Source organism: Gobio gobio (genome assembly GCF_949357685.1).
Source record: "Gobio gobio genome assembly, chromosome: 6".
In the NCBI taxonomy this organism is placed as follows: Eukaryota; Metazoa; Chordata; class Actinopteri; order Cypriniformes; family Gobionidae; genus Gobio; species Gobio gobio.
In genome coordinates this window covers 4,388,072-4,399,577 of record NC_137102.1, presented here as the reverse complement: position 1 = coordinate 4,399,577, position 11,506 = coordinate 4,388,072, and positions in this window count along the sequence as shown.

The following is an 11,506-nucleotide window of genomic DNA, read 5'->3' as shown; positions in this document are numbered from 1 at the left end:
TTCTTTTCAATCCAAAATGGTCAACAAAAACAATGCACTTTGTGACCACTTTGACTAGGACAGCATCACTGTAAAAAACAATAGGATCAATAAGTTATGACAACATAAGTTTTTAAAGTTAATTTAACTCAAAATCAAAATAAGTTAAGCAATTTCAACTTTTTATTCAAAATTGGAAGTCGATTGAAATTGTAATATAGTGAGTTGAAATGACTTGTACTTTTAAGTTGCTTTAACTTAAATATGTAAGGGCTGCAACTGAACTTAAGGTTTTAAGTTGACATTTTAATAAAACCAACAAAGCAGGGAAAATTTATAACAGTAATTATAAATAAACGCGACATACAGTGATAAAGATGAACGAAATGCGCGGATTCTGGGTAAAAATATGTCAAACAAATCAGGACTTGGCACTTTTTTAACTTCTGCTCAAGTGTTTTTCTTTAATTCAATTCAAAATGGTCAACAAAAACAATGCACTTTGTGACCACTTTGACTAGGACCGCATCACTGTAAAAAACAATAGGATCAATAAGTTATGACAACATAAGTTTTTTAAGTTAATTTAACTCAAAATAAGTTAAGCAATTTCAACTTTTTATTCAAAATTGGAAGTCGATTGAATGTAAATTGTAATATAGTGAGTTAAAATGACTTGTACTTTTAAGTTGCTTTAACTTTAATATGTAAGGCTGCAACTGAACTTAAAGTTTTAAGTTGACATTTTTTGACCTACACACAGAAAAATGCTACCTTTAGGGGTCCAACAGCTTGCCAGTACTCTTAAAAGGACATCTTTGTACCTTCTTTACTCCTAAAAGCTGCATATTAGTATCTTAGAGTACAAATACGCACCTTACAGTACTACTATGAACCTTTTAGCGGTAAAAAAAAAGGTACAAAGTTGTCTTTTTAAGGATAATGAGAAGCTGTTGGACCCCTAAAGGTAGCATTTTGACCCTCTGTGTAAGACCTTTGCATAATGGCTGGGTCAATCCATTCCAATGCTGTTTAAACATTGATTGGTTCAATCATTCATTCAACTAAATCATTCGAATGCACAGATTTGGTGAACTCAAATGTGTACATCAGAAGTTGTACAGCGTTTTAAGGGCCCTTGCGTTTGTGCAAACTATAATCACCCGTTCCACCTGTCATTTAATGATTATTTACTTTAAACGGTTGTAGTGAAGGTATTACTTCAAACACTGATATTAAGGGAAAGCACAAGGGCATGCGTGCGTGTGTACTATGGCAACATTTCTGGAAATTGTTTAATTTGACGAGGGTAAGGGCAGCTGGGAATGGGAGCTGATGTGGAATCTGAGGAATTGCTCCGTGCGGTCGGGGCCCCTTTAAGCCTAACAAACTGAGGGAGGTCCAGGCCGAGGTCTAGAGGCCTTGGATAAATAAACCGGGAGATGACCATGCGCTGTCCAGAAATCTGCCATCACAGCCCCTAAACATAAACGGCCACAACCGTCCCTGCTTGTGTAAAGGTGAGCTGCACAGGAACGGAGCGGCTATCAGACGACAGCTGAGAGGCTCCACAGAAAAGACATGTTTATTTTCCCCAAAAGCCTCAGGGCTCCATTTATTTATCTTATGAAGGCATCGGCACCGCGGACCAATTGCTTTGAAACTACCAGACAAGTAGTTCTAATGGTAGTTGACGCCTGTGAGCATCATTACCTTCTGATACCATATACAGTATATATATATATATGTGTGTGTGCATTATATATTATAATATTGTTCATAATTACATATGTGACCCGAGCACAAAACCAGTCCTCCGTCTCACGGGTATATCTGTGGCAAAAGCCAACTATACATTGTATGGGTCAAAATTATCCATTTTTCTTTTATGCCATAAATCATTAGGATATTAAGATCATGCTCCATGAAGAAATTTGGTAAATGTTCATATCATAAATGTATTATTAGTAGTAATATGCATTGCTAAGGACTTCATTTGGACAACTTTAAAGGAGATTTTCTTAATATTTAGATTTTTTTGCACACTCAGATTCCAGATTTTCAATAGTTGTATCTCGGCCAAATATTGTCATAACAAACCATACATCAATGGAAAGATTATTAATTTAGCTTTTTTTAAAAAATGTATTTCACAAAATTGACCCTTATGACTGGTTTTGTGGTCACATATAGTGTGTGTGTGTGTGTTTCTCTCTCTCTCTCTCTCTCTCTATAAATATATATATATATATATATATATATATATATATTTATATATATATATATATATATATATATATATATATATATATATATAGAGAGAGAGAGAGAGAGAGAGAGAGAGAGAGAGAGACTCAATGAGAACACTATAATCCACATATTATTAATATTAAATATATTAATATTATTATTATTATTATTATTATATATATTATATTATATAAAAACATGTATTATTAGTAGTAATATGCATTGCTAAGGACTTCATTTGGACAACTTTAAAGGAGATTTTCTCAATATTTAGATTTTATATATAAATATATATATATAATATCTCAATATACAGATACACCCTCAGATTCCATATTTACAAATATTGTCCAATCCTAACAAACCATACATCAATGGAAAGATTATTTATTCAGATTTTTTTTATGTATACATCTCAGTTTCACAAAATTGACCCTTATGACTGGTTTTGTGGTCACATATAGAGTATGTATATATATATATATATATAGAGAGAGAGAGAGAGAGAGAGAGAGAGAGAGAGAGAGAGAGACTTTCCTCAATGAGAACACTATAATCCACAAGGAATTTTTGTGAGCATGAACCCTAATATTTAGGAAAAAACATGTTTTGTAAGTGACAATTATCATATTTCAAAACCAGGAACTTGACTAATTAAAAAAACCCATTAATATTATATGTTAAAGCATTAATATTTGACAAAAATGTGTCTGCCACAGCGGTTCACATGAAATGTGTCATTTCTCCGCCACAGCGACAGACAGCAGAAACCTGTGCCATTGTGCTCCGGGAATATCCTTAAGAAAGGAAGTCAAAATTTGTATTGAAATTGGCAGAGGCTGACTGTTTTGATGTGGATAAAAGCATGGGGAGACACTAGCCTCCAGCTAACATTCAGGACTTGTTTGGCCAATGTTTACAAAGCTTAAAATATTCTTAGCCCCCAAAGTGCTTTGTGACACACTGATGTGTACATGTTGGCATTGTGAGGGTCCGTCAGTCTCAAAAGGAAAAGACCCGCCACCCACAGCCACAGATAAGATTAATTATGATAATGTATTTCTTTGCCCTTTGTCATCGTAATGAATGGCTCGCTTAAAAAACTTTTTTCAGCCGTCTTTGTTTGTGGCCCTTTAACAGGGGTATTGTTGGGACAAAACTAGCAGGTGGCAAGATGAAATCAGACCCCTTTGTTTTCCCCGCGGATCTCTCTCTGCGTATTTAATCCCGCTTGGAGTGCATGTATATATTTAATATACTTAATCAAGCCTTGTCTCGACTCAACTTGTGTGCACATCTGACCCATAAGGCCGGGTACAGGTGCACCACTCAAATGTAGAAATCTGATATCACATGTGTAAACCGCCATCACATGAGAATCCCATAAGTGTTTCGATGAGTGTGTGGCTCTCTCACAGGAGGAACAGGGCTGTAACTTCGCAGAGATAAACAAGCCCGACGTTATTTAGCAAGCGTCCCGGGGAGCGTTGTAAAGCATGTTCATTTCAAAGAGTCACGTCATAGAGGTTATTGGCCTTCACAGGCCACACAGCGTCCATACTGTCTTTGTTCAGCAGTAAGAAAGTGCTAATTGTTAAGTGTGTGTGGCTGAAGGTGGGCGTGAGGGTTTGCAGGAGGCTTGTGGGGGATGCGGCGTCTTAAAAGGAGGCGAAAAAGAGAGGAAATTTCGTTTGTGCCTCAAGAACACAGAAGACAAATTGAGGAAGTGTTCTGTTAATGTGTAGGGGTCAGCAGAAAACATGCAGGTTTTCTGCCACTTGGGTGGCCAGCGAGTCTCTCAGCACCCTCCACCATGCTCAAGCATCTCTCCACCCCTCCCCACCGACTACACACACCGCCTACCCCCAACACACACACACACACACACATTGATACAGTCCCTCTGAGCAAAGGGCTCGACTGTGCCTGTCATTTGGTCATCGGGTCACAGGCTCTCATGGGCTGAGGAGAACGGCTGCACTTCTGGAGATGATGGAACTAGTTATGCTCAAGTCTGTGTGATTTATGACCACTCATGAGGACTGTACTACTGTCTCACACTCACTGTCTCACACTCACTGTCTCACACTCACTGTCTCACACTCACTGTCCTGCTCACACTCACTGTCCTGCTCACACTCACTGTCTCACACTCACTGTCTCACACTCACTGTCTCACACTCACTGTCTCACACTCACTGTCCTGCTCACACTCACTGTCTCACACTCACTGTCTCACACTCACTGTCTCACACTCACTGTCTCACACTCACTGTCTCACACTCACTGTCCTGCTCACACTCACTGTCTCACACTCACTGTCTCACACTCACTGTCTCACACTCACTGTCTCACACTCACTGTCTCACACTCACTGTCTCACACTCACTGTCTCACACCTCACTGTCTCACACTCACTGTCCTGCTCACACTCACTGTCTCACACTCACTGTCTCACACTCACTGTCTCACACTCACTGTCTCACACTCACTGTCTCACACTCACTGTCCTGCTCACACTCACTGTCTCACACTCACTGTCTCACACTCACTGTCTCACACTCACTGTCTCACACTCACGTCTCACACTCACTGTCTCACACTCACTGTCCTGCTCACACTCACTGTCTCACACTCACTGTCTCACACTCACTGTCTCACACTCACTGTCTCACACTCACTGTCTCACACTGACTGTCTCACACTCACTGTCCTGCTCACACTCACTGTCTCACACTCACTGTCTCACACTCACTGTCTCACACTCACTGTCTCACACTCACTGTCTCACACTCACTGTCTCACACTCAGTCTCACACTCACTGTCTCACACTCACTGTCTCACACTCACTGTCCTGCTCACACTCACTGTCTCACACTCACTGTCCTGCTCACACTCACTGTCTCACACTCACTGTCTCACACTCACTGTCTCACACTCACTGTCCTGCTCACACTCACTGTCTCACACTCACTGTCTCACACTCACTGTCTCACACTCACAGTCTCACACTCACAGTCTCACACTCACACTCACTGACTCACACTCACTGTCTCACACTCACTGTCTCACACTCACTGTCCTGCTCACACTCACTGTCTCACACTCACTGTCTCACACTCACTGTCTCACACTCACTGTCTCACACTCACTGTCTCACACTCACTGTCTCACACTCACTGTCCTGCTCACACTCACTGTCTCACACTCACTGTCCTGCTCACACTCACTGTCTCACACTCACTGTCTCACACTCACTGTCTCACACTCACTGTCTCACACTCACTGTCCTGCTCACACTCACTGTCTCACACTCACTGTCTCACACTCACTGTCCTGCTCACACTCACTGTCTCACACTCACTGTCTCACACTCACTGTCCTGCTCACACTCACTGTCTCACACTCACTGTCTCACACTCACTGTCCTGCTCACACTCACTGTCTCACACTCACTGTCTCACACTCACTGTCTCACACTCACTGTCCTGCTCACACTCACTGTCCTGCTCACACTCACTGTCTCACACTCACTGTCTCACACTCACTGTCTCACACTCACTGTCTCACACTCACTGTCCTGCTCACACTCACTGTCTCACACTCACTGTCTCACACTCACTGTCCTGCTCACACTCACTGTCTCACACTCACATCACCGCTGCTGAACTACTCAAACAGAAGACATGACTGCTTTTGTGGCATTGCTATTGTGAAAATTACTCATAATGCCAAAAAAAGGATTGCAATTAAGCATTTTAATTAATATCATCCAACATGCGCGCGCACGCACACACACACACACGCTCACACACTCACACTCACACACGCTCACACGCGCTCACGCGCTCACACGCTCACACGCGCGCACACACAGACACACACACACACACACAGACACACACACACACACACACACACAGACACACACACACACACACACACACACACACACACACACACACACACACACACACACACACACACACACACACACACACACACACACACACACACACACACACACACACACACACACACACACACACACACACACACACACACACACACACACACACACACACACACACGTTGGTGCAACTACATTATGAGGACATTCCATAGACGTAAATGTTTTTATACTGTACAAACTGTACATTCACACACACACACACACACACACACACACACACACACACACACACACACACACGCACACACACACACACGCACACACACACGCGCGCGCGCGCACACACTCATGTTGGTGCAACTACATTATGAGGACATTCCATAGACGTAATGGTTTTTACAAACTGTACATTCTATCCCCCAACACTACCCATCACACACACACACACACACACACACACACACACACACACACACACACACACACACACACACACACACACACACACACACACACACACACACACACACACACACACACACACACACACACACACACACACACACACACACACACACACACACTCACGTTGGTGCAACTACATTATGAGGACATTCCATAGACGTAAATGTTTTTATACTGTACAAACTGTACATTCACACACACACACACACACACACACACACACACACAAAATGTCCTCATAAACTACGTTAACGTTGTAATACACATGTCATTATAAAAATGTTTGTCCTCATAATCACATAAACAAGCACACACACACACACACACACACACACACACACACACACACACACACACACACACACACACACACACACAAAATGTCCTCATAAACTACGTTAACGTTGTAATACGCATGTCATTATAAAAATGTTTGTCCTCATAATCACATAAACAAGCACACACACACACACACACACACACACACACACACACACACACACACACACACACACACACACACACGTGTAGTTAATTCAATTAATATTTATTTGTATAGCACTTTTCACAATACATATCGTCTGAAAGCAGCTCTACAGAAAAATGCACGTTTCTATATCACACAATATAGAAGTTGTTTACAAATCATTTTTAATAATCATTTTCTTAATAAATGGATCGAATTGTAGGATTTTTTCAGCAAGACCACAGTATGACTGATCTACAAAATAAACACTAGCGTTCAAAGCTCAGTGCGGTTTGATATTGTAATACCTTTAAAAATGTAATTTATTCCTGTGAGCAGTGTCACATGACCCTTCAGAAATCTTTCTCACATCATGGTTTTCAGTGCTGAAAATTAATGCTTCATATTAATATTTGTGTGGAAAATGTTTTTACATGATTCCTTGAGGAATAGAAAGATTAAAAAGTAGTTTAGTATGAGGAACACATTCACTAATAACAAGGACTTTTGCCTCAATAAACTTAGAATTTACTGCTTATCAATAGTTCTTGTAGCATTTAGGTGTTGGATTATGGGATGTAGAATATGGTCATGCAGAATAAGGCATTAATATGTGCTTCTAATAAACAGCCATTTTACAGTCCTTCCAGAAAAATGCGGCTTTTTTTGTGTGATTGTTGCGGGCAAAATCCTTGATTGTGCGGCACGTTTTCTTAAAAAATGCGATGGAAAATGCGGGATATTTATGCGATAAAATTGCGGGAACTTGCAAAAACTGCGGTTTGATGAAAAAGAGTAAAAAAGCACTAAATCACAGAAAGTGCTGGAATATTTAAGTTCTCGTCTTGTTTTATTGAAGACCTTAATAAACACATGGCTCAAAACATTGAGTCAAACAAGTTCTGTAGCTTTACAAAAGGAATATGCTACAACTTCTGAAAAAATGAATAAATAACTTCCTGTTTTACAGAGGTAGCTACACAACAGACATTTGAGTGCTTCCAATGCACAAAGTCCATCTCACTACAGCGGTTCTACAATCTTTATGAAGCGACGAGAATATTTTTTGTGCTAAAACCTAAATAACGACTTATATAGTGAAGACTGATTTAAAAACACAGCATCATGAAGCTTCGAAGAGCGTTCAGAGTGTTATGAATTAGTGAGTCGATTCAGCGGTTCAGAGTGTTATGAATTAGTGAGTCGATTCAGCGGTTCAGAGTGTTATGAATTAGTGAGTCGATTCAGCGGTTCGGACCGTTATGAATCAGTGAGTCGATTCAGCGGTTCAGAGCGTTATGAATCAGTGAGTCGATTCAGCGGCTCAGAGCGTTATGAATCAGTGAGTCGATTCAGCAGTTCGGAGCGATATGAATCAGTGAGTTGATTCAGCGGTTCAGAGCGTTATGAATTAGTGAGTTGATTCAGCGGTTCAGAGCGTTATGAATCAGTGAGTTGATTCAGCGGTTCGGAGCATTATGAATCAGTGAGTTGATTCAGCGGTTCAGAGCGTTATGAATCAGTGAGTTGATTCAGTGGTTCAGAGCGTTATGAATTAGTGAGTCGATTCAGCGGTTCGGAGCGTTATGAATCAGTGAGTCGATTCAGCGTCTCAGAGCGTTATGAATCAGTGAGTCGATTCAGCAGTTCGGAGCATTATGAATTAGTGAGTTGATTCAGCGGTTCAGAGCGTTATGAATCAGTGAGTCGATTCAGTGGCTCAGAGCGTTATGAATCAGTGAGTCAATTCAGCGGTTCGGAGCGTTATGAATCAGTGAGTTGATTCAGCGGTTCAGAGCGTTATGAATCAGTGAGTCGATTCAGCGGCTCAGAGCGTTATGAATCAGTGAGTCGATTCAGCGGCTCAGAGCTTTATGAATCAGTGAGTCGAATCAGCGGCTCAGAGCGTTATGAATCAGTGAGTCGATTCAGCGGCTCAGAGCGTTATGAATCAGTGAGTCGATTCAGCGGCTCAGAGCGTTATGAATCACTGAGTCGATTCAGCGTCTCAGAGCGTTATGAATCAGTGAGTCGATTCAGCGGTTTGGATCGCCAAAGTCACGTATTTCAGCAGTTTGACACGCGATCCGAATCATGAATCGACTCACTGATTCATAACGCTCTGAACCGCTGAATTGACTCACTGATTCATAACGCTCTGAACCGCTGAATCGACTCACTGATTCATAACGCTCTGAACCACTGAATCGACTCACTGATTCATAACGTTTCGAAGCTTCATGAGGCCGTGTTTTGAAGTCGGTCAACACACCGGGAAATTGCTTTGCTTTGGTCTTTTGCTGTTATTTTTGTTGTCAGATGGGAGTTTGCGAGCTTCATCATGGTTTCAGCGATATCTATGGTTTCTCCACGGGGTTTGCAGCTTTTCGATGACGTTCGCATCGGGTAATTACGTCAATTCAAAGCGTTCCCATGGCAACAGGGGGAAATGGCAGCTCTTGTGTGAAGTAAACGAACATTTTTCAACTTTCTGCTAATATATATGACTTTCTAGCAACGAAAATGCGGGGATTATGAAATCATGCTAGCCCGCATATTTTGCACACGGAAATAGGCAATTTAAGCGGTGAAAGTGCGGCGTATTTGAAAATATGCGGCCCCCGCATAAATATGCAGACTTTGGCTGATTATGCATTAAATCATGCGATCGCATAATCACGTTTTTCTGGAGGGACTGATTCTACTAGCAATATGCAACTAGTTAATAGTGAGAATTAGACCCTACTAACAAGAGTAGTATTCATCTTTACTGAAAGTGTGTTTGTTTTACTGTATATAGGTCTAACTGACCCATGTGTGCACATTTAAAATACCTGTTTAAATGGCCCATCTTGAACCTCAGGCCTAGAAAAGCGTGCTGGAAGCTACACAGAGACAGCGAGGTGGGCCTGATATACGATCCGCCAGTTGACATCTGATCCCAGGCCCAGGAAAACACAAGCATCTGTCACATTTGGCCCATAGGGTGGGGAATGACACTGAACACAGCTCCAAACCAACACCGCCATGGGGACTCCAGCTCGCGAGGCTTTGTCTAAATATACAAACCTTTGAAAAACAACTGCAGCCACATCTCCTGAGCCAGGTCTGGGGGTCCGAGCGGACACCACGGCGAGCGGGGGCAAAGGTCACGACATCTGATTAGTTATCACACTGACAAAATGGAGGACACATGTTCGGTATTAGCAGATGACAGAGAGGACCTGGGGCATTTTAATTACTTCATGCGCAGCCTTATAAACATGACGGGTCTCCAGGGGAAAATGTATTATTATTAAAATAAAATACAAAAAAGCATTAAGCCACTCAACACTCCCTTGAATCACAATGAAGAGGAAAGGGAGGACCAATGGAACCGGGACAATCTCATAAATACACATTATTTTATGGATTTAAAGACACTGTGAAATATCTCAATACGCCCCGAAAACAAAGACCCGGCAATCCTTCCACCGGTGACGCTAAACGACTCGGATTGGCCTTAAAAACAATAAGTGTGAGCCGTTAGGAAAAAAGCCGGGGGAAAGTTAGGACGATTCTAAGGGCCCGCGCACTTTTGGGGCCACCAGAGATTGGTTTTATTAGTAGTAACAGTACTAGTAGTAATGTAATAGAAATTATAATTACAAATATAACACAATTATGGCTTATTTCCTCACAAACCACTCAGCTCACGGGTAAAACGACATTTGCTCAAATCCCACTCCGACATGAAATTTCTCGGTATTGTAGGCTACTATACTTGTTGTAGCCATTAACCCTTTAAGACCTAAGGGTATTTTTACAATTAATTTTCCGCCTGGTGTTATTTACTAAAAAAGCTTGTAAAACATCAACCCTGTTGTGCACAGACAATTGACACACCTCTTTTTTTCAAGACAAGCTGCACTGTCAGTATATTTGTGTTGCATTGATGTCACCTGAATGTAAAATAAGTTATGGGACCATAAAGACAAATGAAAACATAAAACGGAAATTGAATCACTCAAATATTTATTGAAAACACACACAAATAAATAAAAGCTAAGCATATTTCCTCTGGAAAACAGTTTGTTCAAGTCTTTGGAGTCCTGGAACTCAGGAATAAACATGATAACTTATACAGAACCAAAACTATTTACATTTTTCCAAAAAAAGTCCAGGCGTTTTTGGCCTCTTTGGATTTTGGATATTTACTGGTGCCAAGCCTCAAAACAGTTCCTATCAGGAACTTCTCCTCAAACTTTTTCCTCAAACTTTCTCCACAAAACTACTAAAAACTGCAGCGCGTCTCTCTCTCTCTATCCTCAACACTAGCCGTGCGTCTCTCTCTTCACAATAACAAAGCTGTGGTTCTGCGCAATGACGCACACCAACGTGGATGACGGATCAGCCTGTCATTGGTCAAACCCTCACCCAAAATGGAAGCTAG